Source organism: Camelus dromedarius, chromosome 15 (assembly GCF_036321535.1).
Source record: "Camelus dromedarius isolate mCamDro1 chromosome 15, mCamDro1.pat, whole genome shotgun sequence".
Lineage (NCBI taxonomy): Eukaryota > Metazoa > Chordata > Mammalia > Artiodactyla > Camelidae > Camelus > Camelus dromedarius.
In genome coordinates, this window is record NC_087450.1 from 29745932 (window position 1) to 29767375 (window position 21444).

Sequence of the window (21444 nt, forward strand, 5' to 3'; positions counted from 1 at the left end):
GAGGGGGGAAATTCAGTTTTCTTCTCATACAGGCTATTTTTTAAGTAAATTGAATTCAAAATAATCAATATACTACTTTAGCATATTTAGGGGCAGCCTGCCCTGAGCCCCAACAGTGGGGTAATGCCTGATTCATGAATCATTGAATAAAGCCAATAAGACCCTTCAATTTATTCAGTTAAATTTTGTTTTTCAGCAAAATATGTCTCAAATCCTAACCACCCCTTCGAGTTACTCACTGAACACTCCCACGTGTATACATGATGTATGCATAAATAAACTTTTTTTTTTTCCTAGTTGGTCTTTTATCACTTTTATTTGCAGGCCCCATTTACTGAACATAAGACAGTGGAGGGAAAGTTTTTCCTCCTGACAAAGATTCTCTCCTTGACCCAACTCTTGTCAGGTTCCTCTGAACTCTTTTCTCAACGAGGCCCTGACGTTTGGGCTTCCTGTTCATCTCTGCATTGTCCAGTTTTAGCAGGATTCCTGCTGAGCCACTTTACTGAAACTCCCTCACTGTTGGTCTGATCACCATTGATATCTTTTCACTCTGGCGTGCCAGATGTGTTAGATCACTTTAGCAAAGAATTACCCTACCTTTTAGTAATTTTCTATCCCCTGACCCACCATCTTACTCCTTGGCTATAAATTCCCACTCTTCCTTATTATATTCTGAATTAAACATGATCTCCCTTCCCTACGACAAAACCCCACTGCAATGGTCCCTCTTGAAAAAAGTCTGCCTTGTCATCTTTGACAAGTGTCATGAATGATTCTTTTCCTTTAATTCTTATTTTTCATTGAAGTGTAGTTGATTTACAATGCTAGTTTCAGGTGTACAGCAAAGCCATTCAGTTATACATATGCATTTATATTTATTTTTAGATTCTTTTCATTACAAGAAATTGAACATAGTTCCCTGCTTTATATAGTTAAGTCCTTATTTTTTATCTATTTTATATATATAGTAATATGACTTTGTTAATCCCAAACTCCTAATTTTTCCCTCTCCTCCCAAATGATTCTTTCTTTAAAATCTCCCCTTTCCCCCAGCTCTTATCTAGGCCAGCCTCTCATTATATACAAGGAGAAACTGAAGATAATCAGCTAACATGGGAGGGATTAAGAGTTTGGACTCTGGGACCCAGATTTACCACCTTATCAGCCATGCCACCTCAGACAAGATAATTAGCCTATATTTAACTGAGGCACATCTATAACCTGGGGCAAATAACAGTATCCATCTCACTGGGTTGTTGTGAAAAATAAATGAGTTAATAGCCATAAAGTGTTCAGAACTGTCCAGCAGAGTAAGTACTACATTGTAGTTATTGTTACTATTTTTTAAAGGTATTTGCCTGAGGACACTCAGTTACTGAGGAGAAGTGAAATGAACACACTTTCCTGTCCCTGTGCTAAACAATACCAGGATCAAGAAAAATTATTTAGTTGCTTGCTCCAGGAAGTATCTGTTCCTGAAAGATAAGATTGTAAACTAACTAACTAGATGACTTATCAAGACTGAAAGCTGGTTCTCCAAGATTCTTTCAAGACCCTTGCCTCCAGGACCCACCAGCCTATTAAGTCATAAATTCTGCCCCCACCCAACCAGTTTCCTCCTGTGCAAGACCCAACCTCAAAAGACTTCTTTCTGGAAGCCTAGTTCCAAATATCCAACTGCCTGGTTGTTCCACAGGCATCTCACTCACTCACAAAACTCTTTTTTTGGGGGGGGTCCCCCCTCCCCCCAAAAAAGTAACTAGGTTTGTTTGTTTGTTTATTTAACGAAAGTACTGGGGATTGAATCCAGGATCTCCTGCATGCTAAGCACTGCACTCCACCACTGAGTTATACCCTCCGCCGTCAAAGCTGAACTCTTGATGACTCCTCCTAACCTGTCCTCTGCCTCTTATAGGTACACCTCTCTGTTCAGCCAGTAACTCAAGCCAGAAACCTTGATACCTCTTCCTCTTGCATTCAAAGCCTCAGCAAATTCTGCCAGCTCCACTCCAAACACAGCACAAAAGTGCCCCCTCTCATCTTGCAAGTATACCTAGTATCTACTGTCAAGGAGGAAGAAAACTCTTCTCCACCCTTCTAGATCCTTCTAGCTGGTCTATTAAAACAACATCAGATAGATTAAGAGGATAAAAATCAAATTTAATTTTGTACATACAGGAACCCCACGTACATGAGAGGGTCAAAGAAAGGTCAAATGAAGGCTACAAGCCATCCTGAGCTGAGAGATGGGATAGGGGCTGGGGCTTCCAATGACAGGAGGGTCATTCAGAGGACAGTAAGAAGAAGAGTAATTTTCTGGTAATTAGATGTTTGCCTTGCCATATAGATAGGGCCACTTACATAAAATTTATCGCTGGTAATAACTCATTTTCTGGGGGAAAAAACCCCAATGTAAATGCTTCTAGGTAGTTAAGGGAGGGGCAGAAATTTCTCAGACACACAGGGTCTCGATTGCCTTTAGCTCAAAATAATCCTCATGTGAAAGTGACACATGTCGGGGGAGGCTCGTTCTGAAACCCTACACCTCCTCCTAACTTGTCTCCCCACCTTTGCTGTTATCTCTCTAACATTCATTCATCCTCCCTGCAACAGCCAGAGGGAACTTTTAAAAAGACAAATCAGATCATGTTGTCACTTCCCCCTACTAGAACTTTCTCTTGAATTCCCATCACGCCTGGTGTACAATCCAAACTCTATACCACTGTTCCTGCCTCTTCTCCAATCTTATTTTATGCCATCATTTTCCCTGCTCAGCCATCTCAGAATATCTGCATGGGCTGTCCCCTCTATCTAGTCCTTGCATTCCTGGCTCCTTGTCATCCCTCAGGTCTTCAGCAGTCTTAAGTAGGTCCCACTGGCTATTCTCATCCACAGCACCAATCCTAAATATATTTATCTATTTGTTTATGTATGGCTTGTCTTCTCCACTGTACTTCAAGCTCTAAAGGCTTGTTCACCACTATAGAGTGAACACCCAGAACAATGCCTGTGTATATTTAGCCCTTGTGGCAAGTTGATTGCATTAATGGCCTCCTTTCTTCCTATATTTTTGTAGGCACCTCCCACTTTGTCTCTGGGCTCACGGTGTGACTTGCTTTGGCCAGTAAAATGTTAGCAAACGTGACTGTAAGCAGAGGCTTGAAAAGCACATGTACATTTCCAGTTGCTCTCCTGCCCAATTGGGCTTGTTCATTTTTGGGTCCTGCCATTGCCCTGAGAATATTCCCTGCTATTCTGCTGAAGGTCTGTGAGAAGATGTAGAGAAGACCTAATTCAGCCTAGCTGAGGCTGTTTTCAGCCAGCTGACCCTTAGATGTGCACAGAGTCAGCCAAGATCAGCAGAGACACCCACCTGACCCTTAACTGACTGCAGATTCAGAATTAAGCCAGCCAAGATCAACAGAGACACCCACCTGACCCTTAACTGACTGCAGATTCAGAATTAAGTCACCTGAGACCAGGAAAATCAAAACTCCAACCTACAGACTCATGAGCAACAATAAATTATTATTTAAGCTCACTATTTTTTTGTATAGTTTATCATACAGCATTATTGAGGTAACATAACTGATACAGCATTCAGTAAGTATTTGTTGGCTTGATGAGTCTGAGTATATTTTAGACACTAGAGCAGGGCGGGAAATATGGCAGGAGATATGGGAGATTCCTCTGGACTCAAGGGACTTCCCTTTCAGCACATCCCATGTGGGGAGCTTTCTGTGATATTCAGTCAGCTCTACTCCTCTTTCTGGTTATGAAGGAAGCTAGGAGTTAGTGGGAATGTTCCAGAAAGGAGGTTCCCAGGGCTAGGGTGAGGCCTGAAGACACTGCCTATATTAGTGTCCTAGTGCTACACAACAAATTACTACACACTTAGCAGTTTAAGACAACACCAATTTATGACCTCCTGGTTTCTGTGACGAGTCTGGACACAGGTTCACTGTGTCCTCTGGGCAGGACCTTACCAGCCTAAAATCAAGGCATCAGCTGGGGCTATAATCTCACCTGTGACTTTCTGAGTCCTCTTCCAAGCTCAGTGACGCCTTGAGGGCCAAATACACTGATAAAGAAAGGTTAGTGGGGTCCAGAGGGAGGAGGGGCCTCTGGGGATACACCCCCCCCCCCCCCCAAGGATTCTCAGAGGAAAGGGCCGCAGGAGGATTTCCTTAGGACCTGGGTAGGAGGCCCTGTGTGACTGTTGGTGTCCAGGCCTGTTTCTTCAACAGCCTGAGAAAGCAGGGTGACCTTCAGCACTTGACATATCCTGGTACAGGTTATGGCACAGCAAACATTGGGACAAACAGGGGGGATAGGTGGAGCCTGTACAGCACCAAAGTGTTCTACTGAAAAGCAGATTTACACAAAGGCAATTCACAGGACTCACTGGAGAAATGGACTTCTGATGCTGGTTTTAACAATGACCTCCCTTCCATGGCTGCCCTCAGTTTAGATTTGACTCCCCACACGTTGGAGTGGGCCGAGGGGCCAGGAGGCCCTGTAGGGGACAGAGGGTAGGGAGGCACGGATTTTAGCAGTCCTTCCTATGGTCTTCGGAATTTTAGGGGCTTAAGGACCTTTTTATAAATCAGCCACTTGGGGGCAACAGAGTGGCTGACCCAGTGTGGGAATAGACCTCCAGTCCAGCTGAATGGTTGGAAAACCTCCTAGGTGGCTCTAAGTCTGGCTTCCTTCCCCACAGTCCCTGGGCAGACATCAGCTCTTGGTGGAGGTCTGAACTAAGAACAAACAGTTCCTGTTCCCAGCGCAGGAGCCGGGCTGGCAGTGACTGCAGGGTGCCGCGCGGCCACCAGGGGTCACTCTTCTCCAGGCACTCAAACCAGAGACGGAGTGGCTGGGCTTTCTTTACACCCCACCTCCTCTCTGGCCAGTGCTCCCAGGGCTCCCGGGTCTGTTCCCCATCAAACAGTTCAGAGGCCAGCACCCCCATACCCCTTGCGTTCATCCCGTAGATGGGAGAAGGGGTATTGAAGTGGAGTTACCAGGTGAAATACACGATGCATAATTAAATTTGAATTTCAGATAAACAGCTAATACTTTTTGAGTATGAATATGGCCTACACAGTAGTATTGCTAAATCTGCCAATTTGGTGTCAGACCCCTGCATTCAGATTCCAATCTCACCATTCATTGAGTGAGAGGAGCAATTTTCTAAGCACTTTTCTAAGCCTCGATTTCCTTATCTATAAAAATAGGTAGTGACACTTTATGGGGATAAATGAAGTCTATTGTGTTCAGGTAAGGGCTCAATAAACCTTAGCATGTTTTCTTTTCATTCCTTAAAAGCTACTGATTCTTAACTTCAGAGAGGTCATATCTTCTAGCTAAAAGCTGACCATGAACAGGAGATTGCAAGAGGCTGAAGTCAGGAGGGTAGTCGAAGCTAGAGGCTCAGACTAGAGCCTAAAGGTGAGAACAGAAACCATCTGCAAGCAGCTGGCTGACAGTCTACACTAACATGACATTGCTCTTTCATTGTCTTTATCAACCTGACTTTACCATGACAGGAAAGTCTTTCCAAGGATGATAAAAGTTGCAAATATTTATTATTCATTCTACCAACTTCCTGAAAGACTTATTGAAATCTGTTTACCCCCAGGAGACATTTGGCAATGCAGGGAGATATCTTTGGGCGGAGGGCTACTGGCATATAGTTAGGGATTCTGTTAAGTATCCTACAATGCGCTGATTGACCACAAAGAATTAGTCAGACCAAAATGTCAAAAGTGCCAAGGTTGGGAATCTGTGACTTAAATGAACATCAGACTGTTTAATCCTCAATAATAATGTGAAGTAATAATAATGTGTTCAATTAATAATGTGAAATTAATTAGACCAGGAGGCAAATTAGGTTGAGGTGGTCTACGGAAGCAAACCAAAAATCTAAGCCTGTAAATGCCTCAGTGTTAACAGATTGAAACCTAAGGACAACCAATCACAGCCAACTAGGTTTTAAGATATAGCCAATGAATAAATTCCTTACTTTGCTTCTGGTTTTTTTTTTTTTTTTTCCCCTATAAAAGTTTGCCTCTGGCTCCCATCAGTGCAGTGCTTGAAGCCACTCTGGTTTGATGCTGCCTAATTTGAATGAATTTTGCTCAAATAAGTTTTTAAATTTTTTAAATGTTTCATTTTATCTTTTAACAGTTCAAAAACATCAAAAGACAGTACTCCCCAAGACTCTTCAAAGATCTTTGCCTCCAACCCTTGCCTTGCTGTGTCCATTGTTGGGCTGCATCCCACAGGCCTGCAAGCCCTGTACTAGCTCAGCCTCAAGAGCAAAGAAAGAGCCTGGAATCAGTGACAGAGACATCATTGTTTTGATAGGGAGATCTTACATGTCTGAAGCAAGGCTTTGGAGTGACACCCTACTGTGTGTGGTGGACTGCGGGCAGGGCACAGTGGTAGTCTTCCTCCCTACGGAGAGGGGCAGGTTACCAGTTATAGGGGGAATTGACCTCAGGTTGGCTCATCAGTTACCAGGGTAACCAGCAGAGGCATGTCTCTCACTGCCCCTTTGATAAACTATCACAGTAGAAACAGTTCTGATCTAAAGATTAGATCACCAGCTGGGGCCAGGGGCAAGGCCATAGGCATTTACTGTTGGGGCTCTAGGATTAAGAGGGAAGGTTGGTTACATGAGTAGGATGTAGGTGAAGCAGGTACTGGGAGAGCAGGGGACGTACAGAGAGCAAGAGAACAGCCATATTGGGTGGCCTGATGGCCTGATCATATATCCATCAATCCTAAACTATTACAATATGGTTCTCCCTGAATTCTAGTCAAGTCTTGGCATTGAAATACCCACCTTCAACGAGCCTTTACCCTCCCTCCTCCAGGATGTTCCTACGACTGGTTTGGCCTCACCATGGTGAGAATAATTGGTCTTAAAGATCATTTTGACAACCATTGCAAGGAGCCAGTGCCCCACAGGTGCCTTTCCTGCATCACCTGGTTGTAGGGTCTGCTGCCTACAAGTCTTCATTCCTGTGTGGGAGAGTGAGGAGGATGAGGAGCGAGCCCCAGGCCTCCGGGAATGGGCCCAGCCCCACAGAATGGGCACAAGCCTTCCTCACAGCCTCTCTGCCCATGTGTTCAGACTGTGCAGCTCCATGAAGATCCATACCACAAAACAGGAGACTTGGGTCCTATCTCTGACTTTCCAGGTAGCCCACTGGGGGATCCCTGGCAGGCCTCTCGGCCCATGCCCACAGATGAGGATCCCCACATGGATGGGATACAAACTGCAGGGCACTCTGGAGATTACAGAGGCAAGAAATGGCCCCCACCATTCACCCACTGAGTTCCAACTCCTTGGCCTGGATCATTTAAAAATAATTGAAAAATAGAGAAAAGGAAGGAAGGAAGAAGTAAAAAAGAGGAAACACCCTGTTAACTTTTGGTCTGTTTCCTCCTAGCTTTTCACTTATGTATATAATCTATGATCATATGCATGTAGCCTATGTATGAGGTTATATCTTATTTTTTTCACTTATAATGAGGATACTTCCTTGTGATAATAAAATCTCCTTGGAAAACCGAGCTTAAAGGCATCAAAATATTGCACCAAGTAGATATAACCTAGTGTTTATTTACAAATTCTATGACTAGAAAACTGTTTTCACTTTTTCACTATTGTAAATTATACTGCCATTAATTATTAGATAAATGCAAATCAAAACCACAATGAGGGGGGTGGGAAGGGATAAATTGGGAGTTCAAGATTTGCAAACACTAACTAATATATATAAAATAGATAAACAACAAGTTCATAGTATATACCACAGGGAACTAGACTCAATATCTTGTAGTAACTTATGGTGAAAAAGAATACGAAAATGAATATATGTATGTTCATGTATGATTGAAGCATTATGCTGTACACCAGATATTGACACAACATTGTAAACTGACTATACTTCAATTAAAAATATATATATATACAAAACCACAATGAGGTATCACCTCACACTGTTCAGACTGGCCATCGTCAAAAAATCTACAAATAATAAATGCTGGAGAAGGTGTGGAGAAAAGGGAACCCTCCTACACTGTTGGTGGGAATATAAGTTGGTACAACCACTATGGAAAACAGTATAGAGGTTCCTTAAAAATATGTATTTTTAAAAAGCTACCATATGATCCAGCAATCCCACTCCTGTGCATATATCTGGAAAAGATGAAAACTCTTATTTGAAAAGATACATGCACCCCAATGTTCACAGCAGCACTATTTACAATAGCCATGACATGGAAGCAACTTAAATGTCCATTGGCAGATGAGTGGGTAAAGAAGGTGTGGGGGGTGTGTGTGCGTGTATAAAAGAATATTACTCAGCTCTAAAAAAGAATGAAATAATGCCATTTACTGCAACATGGATGGACCTAGAAACCATCATACTAACTGAAGTAAGTAAGACAGAGAAAGACAAATATCATATGATATCACTTATATGTAGAATCTAAAAAAAATGATACAAATGAACTTACTTATAAAACAGAAATAAACTCATTGACATAGAAAACAAACTTATGGTTACTGGTGGGAAAGAGTTGGGGGGGAGGGATAAATTAGGAGTTTGGGATTAACAGATACACACTACTATATATAAAATAGATAAGCAACAAGGACCTACTAGCACAGGGAACTATATTCAGTATCTTGTAATAATTTCTAATGGAAAATAATCTGAAAAAAAAACTGAATCACTTTGCTGTACAGCTGAAACTAACACAAGATTGTAAGTCAACTATACTTCAATTAAAAAAAAACACTGCAATGAACATCTTTGAGCATAAAGCCCATTTTCCCCTACCTCTAGTTATTGGTATTTGGTCAAGTCCATCAGGAAATGGTTTGCTCCTGGAGAGCAGTGTGAGTAATTCATTTTGTACACTTTTTACCCAAGTGCTTGATCCTGAGCTTGGCACACAGCAGGTGCAAACCTGGGTGACTGACTGGGTGATGGTGACCAGGACTCTGCTGCAACTCCCCATCCTCCTCGTCCCTGTGTGACCTTTGCTTCCATTTGGCTGCCACAGGCCATCTGATCCCATTCCTGGGAGACTGGTTTGACTCACATCACCTCCCCACAGTTTTAACCTTGTATAGAGACTGCCAGGCCAGATCATTGTTGCTTGTTCTGGCTGGACCCTGAAGTCACCTGGGGAGCTTTCAGGAAAGAAGGCTCTGGCTCTCTGGGGAGTATGATACAACTGGCCCGGGGGTGGGGCCCAAGCTCAGTACTTTTTAAAAAATTCAGTGAGTGATTATAAGAGCAGCCACAGTTGAGAACCCCTGAGTTAAATGGTCCTTGAGGTCCCTTCCAGTTCTCATGATCTCTGAGCTTTGACTGGGTCAGGTTAATGAGGTAGAGATACTATCATATCACTCTGGGAAAACAGAGTATATAATAATTATTTCCAGGAGTATATAGTTAAATTCTCAGACCTCAAAGAAAAAAAAATTATAAAGAGTATTTCCCCACCTTCTGGAAATATCCTGCCTCCCCACACCCCTCCAGTTAATGGTCCTGCAAGGACTCTGGGCTAGCCCATGCTTTGATTATTTCCATTTCACAGGAAAGAATAGGAAAAATCCCAAAGACAATTAAGGGTCTGGCTGTTGGCAGAATCTGTAGTAGGGAGCCCAGTGTTTTTAACAATTCTATTCAGTAGCCATCTTCTGTGGAGGAGAAATTTCTGGAAGGTGGGGATGGGTGGGAAGCTTGCAAGTTTAAAAGGAGTATTTGGCGGCCTTGTGTATCCCAAAAATTAATGCTCAGCATGTCAGGTTGGGAAGCAGGGAACAGAAAGAGAGAGGCTCCCCTGATGCCTGGAGCAGTCTTTCCTGCGGCAGAACATCAGCCACACTCCCCGTAATCCTGATGGTGTTCAGGACACGCTACTCCAAAATATGGCACCTTAGCACAGTGAATATTTTAAGAAATATTTGAAGGAATTTGACAAACAGCAATTGTGGGAGGGACTCTCTGACCTTCCCCCGAAGCAGGTCATAAAACCCTCATGTGAGAAGTGCTCTCCCTGTAAAGGAGCATCCTTATCTCCAAAGATGGGGGATGACTGGGAGGAATCTGAACAAACAGACCTGCTAAGTGTCCTCCAGCTTAATACACTTAGCCCCTACCCTAGCACCAAAATGTTCTGATTTGACAGCTTCTTTGAGTCATTTCCTTATGAGGGTTCCAGAGCTCTCCTGTCATATAAAACTTACATTCAATAAGTTTATGTGCCTTTCTCCTGTTTATCTGTCTTTTGTTCCAGGGACCCAGCAAAGAACCTAGAAGGGTAATTTTTTTTTTTTTTCCCTCCTTGCCAATCCCAACACGACCACTTTGATTCTGGAAGGTTTTCCTTGTGTCTTTAATCGTGGGTCGGCCTGAAAGCGGTCTCATGCTCCCATCGTGGTGTTTCAGAGCCGTAGGCAGCTAGCAGTTGAGTCAGTAGCAGGGATTAGGAGTCAGCTGGTGGGGAGCACAAGCGGGGGACGCAGCTGTTCAGAAGGCGGCCGGAGGGGAGCAGGCTGTGGCAGGAGGCCATTCAGTGGAGGGCCACCTCCAGAGAGAGAGATGGTCAAGTGAATTAGCAAATGAGTTTTTCTAACAGCTCATTCTCTGATTCAGTAGTGAAATATTGCCTGGTTGTACTTGAATCACCTTTAGGGACTTGTAAGTCACCCCCAAAGAGATTAAAGTGATTTCCCCAGAGAACCCCATGACTTAATGGCAGCTCCATAAGGAATGAAAAAGAAAACACTGCCATGTTGGAGAAAATAATTATTTCCTCCTGCTAGTAGACAGATACGGGGCATTGTAGAGGCAGAGCAACTGGAAATGTAGTCTACAGGAGAATGGAAAATTACCATGGGCTTCCAGTCTGGGGTTGCTGCCTGACCCACTGGGTTCCTGAGAAAGTCAGAGAAGGAGGGCCAGCACCCCCTGCCCTGGGTCCTGACTTGCTCTCCTGCCCCCATCTCCAACTTGAGATAAAACACAAACTCCTATTCTGCTTACGGTCCCCAAATCCTTCCTTTTAAAGAATCTTGGCTGCAAGAGACTGAGGTGAAGCAAATCTTTTCTCGCATTTAAAACATTAGCCCAAATTTCAAACTTTTAATTGTGGTGGACTGAATAGCCTCACTTTCACACTTAGATGTGTTTTTATATGCTACCACCTTCCAGAAGAGTGAGGCGTTTGCTTCCTGTTTCATAAAGGAAATGAAATGGGTTAAACAAGAAATCCGTCCCTTTCGGAAATAAAATGCTCCTTGGTTGTTGCAAAGATGATTTGTATGTCTTCTAAATAGCGGGGAACGCTTGCCGAAACTAAACCCACAGACGTCTCGACAGCTTTATTTGTTCACTCTATTTTGGGCTCCATTATTGAAGCAATCTCTGTTGGCAGACATTGTTCTACTAATAATTTTTTCAGCGGTTAAATTTTTTTTTCTTCTCTTTAATGCAGTTGAACTGAGCTCATCCCTCTCAGGATAATCAGGAGTGGGGTGGGGTGGGTGGGCAAGAGGGGGATGTTATGTTCCTAACTGGATTTTGTCTTAATCCAAAATGTCCTAGAGATTCACGGATTACTCTTCACCCACATTTTAAGCATAACCAGGTTTCAACAAAGGTTTGGGATCTGAGGGACGCAGAAAACTTCCCAAGGGCCCTACTGTCATTCCTTAATTCCACTGGGAGCCTCCTCTTTGAATTAAAGCAGTCTTGCAGAACTATATCCTAAGGGCTTATTAAGGATTGGAGCTTGTGTTAGGTGATTTTGAGGAGTGTTCCAAGAAGCAGGGCATTGCTCTGAATATTCAATTCAGAAAGTGGAGGTAATTCTATCATTGGGAACCTTAGTATTTCTTACCTAGAAGACAGGGGGCATGAAGTGAGACCACAGCTGTAATCGCTAGAAAGGCAGCGGTCACTCGTATTAGACAAGTAGAAGGGATGTTTGGTCATTTTTGTGGTTTGGACAGTGTTCGTGTTTGCTCTACATTCAGACATGATAACAGTCCACATTATTGTTGGGGAGGGGGACATTACCCTCTTCTCCCCTTCTTGAGTTCTTGTGACTGGACTAATAATAAAATTGACATAAGACAGATTAGCAGGAGACAAAGAAACACATTAAAATTCATCTGTGTGGACGTTTCATAGAAATGGGACCTAAGAAGTGGCCAAAGCAGGCAGCTTTTATACTTTTTAGACAAAGAAACAATAAAGTTGTAAGGAATTGACAGGACGAACAAACTTAGGTTTGGGGTTCTTAATTAGTGAAGGATCTAAACAGAGTTAGGGCTTGGGTAGTAAGTTAAAGAAGTGACAAGGCTTGTTGATACAAGGCTTCTTGGCTCTAAATCCCTCTCTCTCTAGATAAAGGGTGTCATTCCACCACCACATGCAGGGAAGGCACCTTTCACATGAGAGGTTTATTTCCTGCTTCTAGGGAGACAGAGAGGAGGGTCAGGATCTCCCTCTTACATTGGCTGTTTCTTAAATAACTAATTCAAAATAATCAGTATGCCACTGAGGCACATTTGGGGTGGCCTGCCCTGAGCCTCAACACTGTCATGCTCTGATTTGGCTCCCAAAGTGATCTCATTGAGTGCTGATGGTGTGTGGGAGCCTTCCTGTTCAACAGTGGAACGCCACATCCCAGCTCCGGGTGCCTCGCCAGCTCGCAGCTCCCAGGGACTCCCAGGGGCTGCTTTTCTCTTTCTTGTTGTTCTTGCCGTTAATAATGCAATATTGTTAGTGTTCAGGTTCATTTCTTGGTTTAGACAACCAAAGGGATAGACCCTGAAACAGTTAAGTGCTGACAGACGAGGAAGCCCATGCACTTAACCTGTAGGAAGGTCTGGGAGACATTAGGGCAGGGTGGAAACAGCCTCTGTGCCTTAAATGGTCCCAGTCATGACATCGCTGTGTAGCCATTGGCGAACATGGTTCTAGCTTTGAATTAAACAGGAAACGTTAAATGATACCCAGTGACTTCCTTTAAAGAAGGTAGTGAAAAAGCAATCCATTTCAGAACTAGGATGGTAAAAATCATTAAAATATTTAGGAAAAAAGTGTTCTGCGTTGGAGTAGATATAGCCCCCAGACTTCAGTGATCCCATTGCACTGGGAGAGTTAAGAATACCTCTGGGGGATCCCTGGCAGATCAGAGACCCTGGGACTTGACTCTCACGCAACTCCTGGTCCTCTGGAGGAAGTAGATTCTGCTGTTGAGGGGTCTCTGATGGAATCCTATGGATCAAGTCCCTGCCCCTGGGAGATGCCAGGCTGATGCAGGAAGAATGGAACCAGTCCAGTAAGAGAGGCACGGGCCTCGCCTACCAGCAGTCGTGGGGATCATGACAGGGCTTGGCCTTCAACCTCAGGGACACAGTAGGCAGAGCTCAGCTCGGCCTTTTACTAGCAGCCAAGTCATATGGCTCACAAAGCAGATTTTCTATAAACGTCATAATGAGAGGGAACAGCTAAAGTGAAACAACAAATACTATCTGTATATCGAATAGGAGGAGAGCCAGGGCAATGTCATGAGCTGGCTTTTAAGTGGCTTACAAGCCTGAGAAATGTCCTTGGAAGAAAAATCAGTAATTCAGCGGTTGTGGGATGTTAGTGGGAGTGTGGACAGAAGGAGGAAAGATGGAGATAAATAAAGAGAAAACAAGAGCCAACACTTATCAAGGGTTTACCATGTGCCAGGTACTGTTTTCTTTTCCATGTGTTATTGCAGTCCTCATAAAATCCTATAAAATAGGTATTTGCCATTTTCTTCATTTTACAGAAGAGGAAACAGCGGCACAGGGATGTCAAGTAACTTTCCCAAGTTCTAGTAGGAACTGGAGTTAGGATTTGAGTCTGAACAGTCTGGTTCCAGAGTCTTGCCCTTATCCTTATATATCATGAACGGTGGTGTGGATCCTGATCAGGCAACCCCTGCAAGCGTATGGGCTCCTCAGAGAAAAGTGGAGTCTGCAAGCTGATTCTAAAATTTATATGGAAAGGCAAAAGAACTAGACTAGCCAAAACAATGTTGAAAAAGAACAGCAGTGGAGAACTCACACTACCTGATTTCTAGATTTACCATAAGCTGCAGTCGTCAAGATAGTGCAGTAGAGGAGAGAGACATATATCAGTGCGACAGAATAGAGTCCAGGAATAGGTCCATGTATATTTGATCAATTGATCTTTGGCAAAGATGCAGGGATAATTCAATGGAGAAAGGCTTTTCAAGGAATGGTGTTGGAATAACTAGATATCCACATGCAAAAAAAAAAAAGAACCTCTATTTATACTCCATACCCTATAAAAAATGAACTCAGATCATAGATACAAATGTCAAAATTCTAAAACTTATAGAATAAAACACTGTGGCTTTGGCTTAGGCTGAGATTTCTTAGATATGACACTTAAAGCATAAAAGCAAAAATTAATAACTTGGGTTTCTTCAAAATTAAGAACTTCTGCTATCCAAAAGACACTTAAAAAATGAAAAGACAAGCCACAAACTAGAAGAGAATGTTTGCAAAACATATATCTGATAAAGGACTTGAATCCAGAATATATAAAGAGCCCACAAAACTCAATAATAAAAAAAAAAAATAGAGGAGGCTTTTCCACCAACAGCACTCCCAACACCCAGGGCCACAGGGAGGGCAGGGAGGAGGGCCCCAGATATCAGTCGGCCAGCTCTTGTCCCCTCCTCCCAGAGGCCTGAAAGAAGGAGTTGAAAGACCTGGCTTCCTGCATGGCCACCCTCACCAAGGAGAGTGAGCTGAAGAACAAGGAGCAGAAGGAGAAGCCACGGCAGGAGCAGGGGCCAAAGTACTCAGCAGACACTGGGAGGCTGATCCCTGCTTCCCCCGGGCCACGGCCCGCCACCACTCCCACCAGGGCCTAAAAAAACAACGCTTTGAGCAGAGATGGAGGAGTCCAGACATTCATTCATCTTGCAGGATCAGGAGTTGCTGATCCTGGAGCTCCTTTCTCAAATCCTGCAAACAGACTCCTTGAATGCTATCCAGTTCTGGCTACTCTACGCTCCCCTAAAGGAGAAAGACATGGCACTAAGGGCTCCTGCAGACAGCGGTGGTGGAGTGCCTTCCCCAGCCCCTCGTCTCCATCCCCGCAGAAAAACTCCTGAACCAGCTCTAGGAAGTTCAAGAACCACCTTAAGAGAAGCAACAGCTACCCTACAGCTAATTCCTGGAGAAGATGAAGAAACCACCTCCATCAAAAAGGGAAAAACCAGAGAACAGTGGGAAAGCACAAGTTCTCCGCATGCCCTCAAGCCAGAACCCACAAGAGAAGGCATCAAAGCCAAAGGCAGAGGGCTGAGGGGTTCATGCCACTTTTCCCCTCTTGCTCAAGAGAAGCCCCTGAATTCAGAGATTCATCCCCCACCTCCTCAACAGCAATACCTGTTTTCCTATCACATGGAGCCTATTAAAATACTGTCTTCCCCTTAAGAGGACAGTTCTGCTCTCAAAAAAAAAAAAAAAAAAATCAACCCAGCATTAAAAAAAAAATGGGTAAAATATTTGAACAGACAATTCCCCCAAGATGATATATAGATTGTAAAAAAGCACATGCAAAAATGTTCAACGTAATTCGTCATTAGGGAAATGCAAACTTAAACCACAATGAGATCCACTACACACTTATTAGAATGGTTAAAATAAAAAACCTAACAAACCCAAGTTCCGGCGAGGATGTAAAGTGGAGTGCTCTTACGTTGCTAGTAGAAATAGAAAATGATACTGTCTCTTCAGAAGACAGTTTGGCAGTTTTTTGTATAAAATTAAACACTTACTATTCAACCTAAAAAACCCACTCCTAGGTATTTACCCAAGAGAACTGAAAATCTGTTAATAGTAGCTTTATTCATAATTGTCAAAAACTAGAAATGACCCAAGTGTCCCTGAAGTAAAGCATGATTAATGAAAAGTGGTGCATGCATCCAGACAATGAAATTAAGCAATAAAAAGGAATGAACTCTTGGTGTACAGGACAGCATGGATGTATCTCAGTTGCCCTGAGCTTAAGTGAAGGAAGCCAGACTCAAGTCTAAATATTATATGCTTCCATTTATATGACTTTTGGAAAAAGACAAAATTATAGGGACAGAAAACAGAGCAGTGATTGCCAGGGACCAGGATGGCGGAAAGGTTGACCACAAAGAGTCAAGGAATTTTTTCGTGGCTGATGGAAGTCTTCCATATCTTGATTGTGGTAGACAATTGCAGTCGAAATTCATGACACAATACACTAAAAAGGGTGAATTTTACTGTATGCAAATTATAACTTAATATTTTAAATGGGAGGCAGGGAGGTTGTAGCAGCTTGTGGGGTCCTGACCAGAGCTGGTGAATTGTACAAGGGATCTTTCCAGAATAGGGCCAGAGTCCTTAGAAGCTCCATCAACTATGTATTTCCAGGCCAGAGAAACCTAAACGCAAGACCCCTTGCTGGCTGCTGACTGGTGGCTTGAGACCTGAAGGTGGCCGCACTCCCCTGAGGCTCTGGTCTACATGGGGTGGGTGTAACGGGCAGCAGGAGGCAAGCAGTTCAGCTCCGGAGGGGGTGGGGACCTTCCTGACTCCCAGCATTTTTCCAGCCCACTCTTCTGGGTCTTTCAGCTGATTCTTTCCTTTTCCAAGTCACCTGGGGAGCTGCCAATCATGATGAACTGGTACTCCATCCCACCCCCACCCTAGGAACAAACACATGATAGAGCCCAGCAACTACTCCAAGTCACCGTAATTCATTCACGAAGGCATACAACCCAAGCAAGGCCAAACAGCATCTTACTGGAGACCACTAGATAGATGCTGGTAGAGAGAATTTCATTCTTCCTGGAGATTACAAAATTGGGAATATTTAGAACCAAGGCTACCACCAGTGGTCATCTTGCCTGGAGAGGGTAATCAACACAGCTGAGTGATGGCGAGGGGGCCAGGGCGCTGATAACATGCTCTGAGCCCCTGGAGCCGGTCATGCAGGGAACAAGAACCACCCCTGAACTTCCCAGTTACTGAACCGTTAAGTCCTCTTTCCTCTTGACTAGTTTCTCTCTACCTGAGGATCTTCACTGACACACAGCTAAGTCCCGCCCTGTGGTCACGTACAATTGAGTTCCGTTCGGATGAGCTTAGCCAACAGTAATGAACATCTGCTTTGTGCCGGGCACTGGAGATGCTGGGCCCATGAAGACATGGTTTTTGCCCTAAAGGAACTCACAGTTTCAAGGAGAAGATAGATGTATCAGCAAATGGTAAGCAGTCAGATAAACATTAGCTAACATGAGGAGTTATTAGAACTCAGAAGCCCAGCACTCACCCTAGCCTAGGGCTTCAAACAAAGCTTCTTAGAAATGACCCCTAACTAACCCTTGAATAATCACCCAAGTGGAAAGTGGGGAGGGTGGGTGTTCGGGCAGAGGCATGAGCAAAGACCTGGCAGGTTGACAGAGCATGATGTGTGCAGAGAAACACAAATCCTTGGGTTTTTCTAGAAGAGTCCATTAAAACTTTGTGTTGATGGGAATGTTCTATCTCTATGTTGTCCATTTCATAGCCTCTAGTTATTAAGTACTTGAAATGTGGATAGTGCAACTAAGAAGCTGAATTTTTTAATTTGATTTAATTTTAATTAAAATTTAAAGAGCTGCACGCAGCCAGTGGCTAATCATCTTGGACATTTCAGTGACTCTGGGCAGTGACGTGCAAGGCAGGAGTGGTGGGGGACAAAGCAGGCCAGGAGAGCTCAGTGAAGGGTTACAGATGCCACTTGAAGGGTGTTGAACTTTAACCTGTAGGTGATGGAAGGTCTTTGGAGGTTGCAAACTGAAAAGTGACTTGGGTCATCTCACTGGACCAGGGGCTGAGACGGAGCAGAGGAAGACTGGACTTAGAAGGCCATTGCTATAGCTCAAGGGAAGAGTTATGAGAGTCTGAAACATGGCAAACACATAAGGGCTATTGGGGGAGGGGACTGATTCCAGAGGCTTTAAGAGGATAGATCAGCAGGACCAAGTGGTCTCTTGGTTTTGGAGGGTGGAGTTGCATCTCTTCCTTGCAAAGGTTGACAGGAAAGATGGATTCTTGGGTGGTGTGGCTTGGAAAGGGTGCTGTTCCCAGGCAGAGGGACTGGAAGTTGGGAGAGGATCCTGCAGCAGCTGCTGGATCCCAAGGTCCCACTTCCTTGCAAGGCGGGCTCTGTCAAGGTCAAAGGTGCAGGTTGAGGAATTAGGTTGCCTGGCTGTTGTTTCTTGTTAACTTGAAGGATCAGAATTTTGAAAACTACTGAGTCAGATTGTAAATACTGACACCTACTTCTATAGCACCAATGCAGGAGTGGGAAGGCTCCCAAAAGACAGAGAGGCAGTTTAAAACCTTGGGTGATTAAGAAAACACCTGAATTATTTAGTGAAATCAAAGTATCATTGAGAGTCAGAGACCACCACATCACTGGACCTCCCTGGGTGGTGTGAGTGGGGAGCAGGCTTCTCTTAGCTTCAGGGCAGGGCTGTGGCCTGGATTTCAGGGTGGGAATGGGGGTCCCCAAGCCTAGTAATCACAGAGATTATCCTCTATCTGAGATGGGCTGCCAAGGTTTCCTCCATCCCTGGCTTCTTATGATTCATTCATTTCCTCATCAAGTGTTTATTGAACAACTACTATGTGCCAAACCCTCTGATGGAAGCTGGGTCTATTGGGACAGAAGCCACAAACCTTGCCTTGAAGAAACTCTAAGTTCTGTGGGATGATTATAATACCGTGCATAACATTCACTGAGACCCATTATGTATGAGGCACTCTGTTGGGTGCATTTTATATGGATTTAATTTTTCAAAAACCCTACAAGGTAAGAACTGTCATGATCCCCAATTTATAGATGAGGAAACTGAGGCACAGAGACCTTAAGTAACTTACTCAAGTGTCCAGGACCTGATCACTTAAACACTTACCCTTAAATCCTGGAATAAGCAAACTTAAAATACATATGTGTATATATATACACACACATATGTATACATATATTTTTATTTTTATTGAAGCATAATTGACATGTACTATTATATTAGTTTCAGGTGTACAACATGGTGATTTGATATTTTGATATTTTTATACATTATAAAATGATCACCACTAGAATAAGCAAACTCTTGTTGAGAGACTGAATATATGAACAGACAATGCCAGACCCTATATAAAAATAGGACTCTGATCCATAAGCTACAGCATTCAGCCCAGAACACCAACGCTTTATCTACAGTAACCAGCCTAGGAAGCCAGCTTGCTGTCTGTAAGTCAGACTTGTAGGAAGTCAGACAACTATCTGACATAGCAACCAGCTCAGGAAGCCAAAATAACCCTGGTTGACAACTGGCCTCAAACAGCTAGGATATGATTAATAACTGACAGTTTCCCTGAATTTTGTCCATGCATCCAAATTAGGACCAACCAGAGGAAGCCAAGTCTGGACCCTCAACCATTCGCATAGGTTGTCCCACTTCCCCACGTCTGCAGCCTCCAGTCCCAGGACCCTGAGCCTTCACCTTTTCTGCCATAAACCTTTCCCACTCCTCTGCCTGCCTGTATGTCTCTGCCAACCACAAGTGATAGTGGCTAACTCTTGTTCATTTCCGTACTGTAAAGGGCCAGATAGAAAATAGTTTTTGGCTCTTTGGGCCACACTCTCTGTACCAACTACTCAGCTCTGATGTTAGTGTGGGAAAGCAGCCATGGACAGCATGCGCGGGCATGGCTGTGTTCCGCTAAGACTTTAGCTGTAAAACAACTTGTGAGCAGGACTCAGTCCATGAGCCTTAGTTTGCTAAACTTGGTTTTAAGTGACGCTGCTCCTTTAGTAAGAGTGGCACTACAAAGTCCAAGCTTCCAGAAAAAGTAGCAACATTTTTCTTTTGTAGAAGTGGGTTTCCTTTCTAAAGCACTTTTCCCTCTAAAGTATGTTCTGGGACCCAGTTTTCAATGCATGGAGGTGGGGCAGAGGTTCTCCCAAAATCTACAAACAATTCTTGGGACATCGACTGGGTGTCCTATAAATCAACTCAATTCCAATGCTATCTACTCAGAGATGGCATCAGATCCCACAGGCTGAGGGCTCAGTCCACAAGACTGCTCTCCCCACCCCCAGCCCTATCCCTTCCGACTAACTGGCTATAGATTGGAGGTTCCAACGACCCTCTGGTTAGACTTCAGACATCAGTTGCAAGTCCAGGTTGTTACTTGTACTTCTGATTGACTGGCTATAAATCAGAGGTTCCTATAACCCTCTCCTTGGGTTCAATTAATTTGTTAGAGCGGCTTACAGAACCCAGAGAAACATTTTACTTACTAGCTTACTGGTTTATCATGAAAGAATTTAACTCAGGAACAGACAGATGGAAGAGATGCATAGGGCAAGGAGAAGGTGTGGAGCTTCCATGTCCTCTCCAATCCAGGCTCATCTCTCCCCAAATCTCCACATGTTCACCAACCCAGAAGTTCTCCAAATCCCATACAGTTGGCATTTCTACCGCAGCTTCATCACATCCACGTGATCCATCATTAACTCCATTTTCAGTCCTCCCCTCTCAACAGAATGGGGGCAGGGCCGAAAATCCTAAGCTTCTAATCATGGCTTGGTCCTCTCACCCAGGAGCCACGTAGGAGCACACCCAGACTCTCCTCATTAGAACACAATTCAGCACCATCACTCGGGAAATTACAAGGGTTTCAGATGCTCTGTGTCAGGAATCAGGAACAGAGACCAACGTATATTTTCTACGATCTCACACCATGTGTTAGTTAATTTGGTCCTGCAAGATTATGAGCTCTTTGAAGTTAAAGACTCAGGTTTTTCACTTTTCTGTTTCCTACAGGGCTTATGTAGCAACAGGCAGGGCACACAGTAGATTCTCAACAGATATTTGTCAAAATGTGTTGAGTTGAATTAAATCACCACAATGATTTAATAACACTGGGCACTTAAGAGGTTGTTATTCCCATTGTACAAAAGATAAAACAGAGGCTCAGAGAGTTAACTGACTGTGTTTATCTACAGGTTTTTGCACAGCAGGAATTTGGACCCTGTTTTTGAGCCCCTCTGTCTCTTGGGCAGCACAGACTCCTCCCCTGCTGCGTCAAGAGCCTCACAGAGGCCAGCTGCTGCTGATCTTCCTTTGTCTATTTGGCTGAATTCTGTGATTTTATAAACTTCTAAACACTGAACCTACCTCTCCTCTCCCATTTATCTGAAGTGACACCTTGGGGGAATGAGTCATTCTGTAAAAGCCCAAATTTCTAGGTGATGGAGTTTACCCCTTTAACCCCCAGATGGTTTAAAATGGTTTATATAGAAATCT

At 43.8% G+C, this 21444-nt stretch overlaps 1 pseudogene; it reads left to right on the forward strand.

Moving 5' to 3' along the window:
* Positions 1-15617, forward strand: part of LOC135322939 (protein TBATA-like) — a 28837-nt pseudogene extending 13220 nt beyond the window's left edge.
* The last annotated feature ends 5827 nt before the right edge of the window (positions 15618-21444 follow it).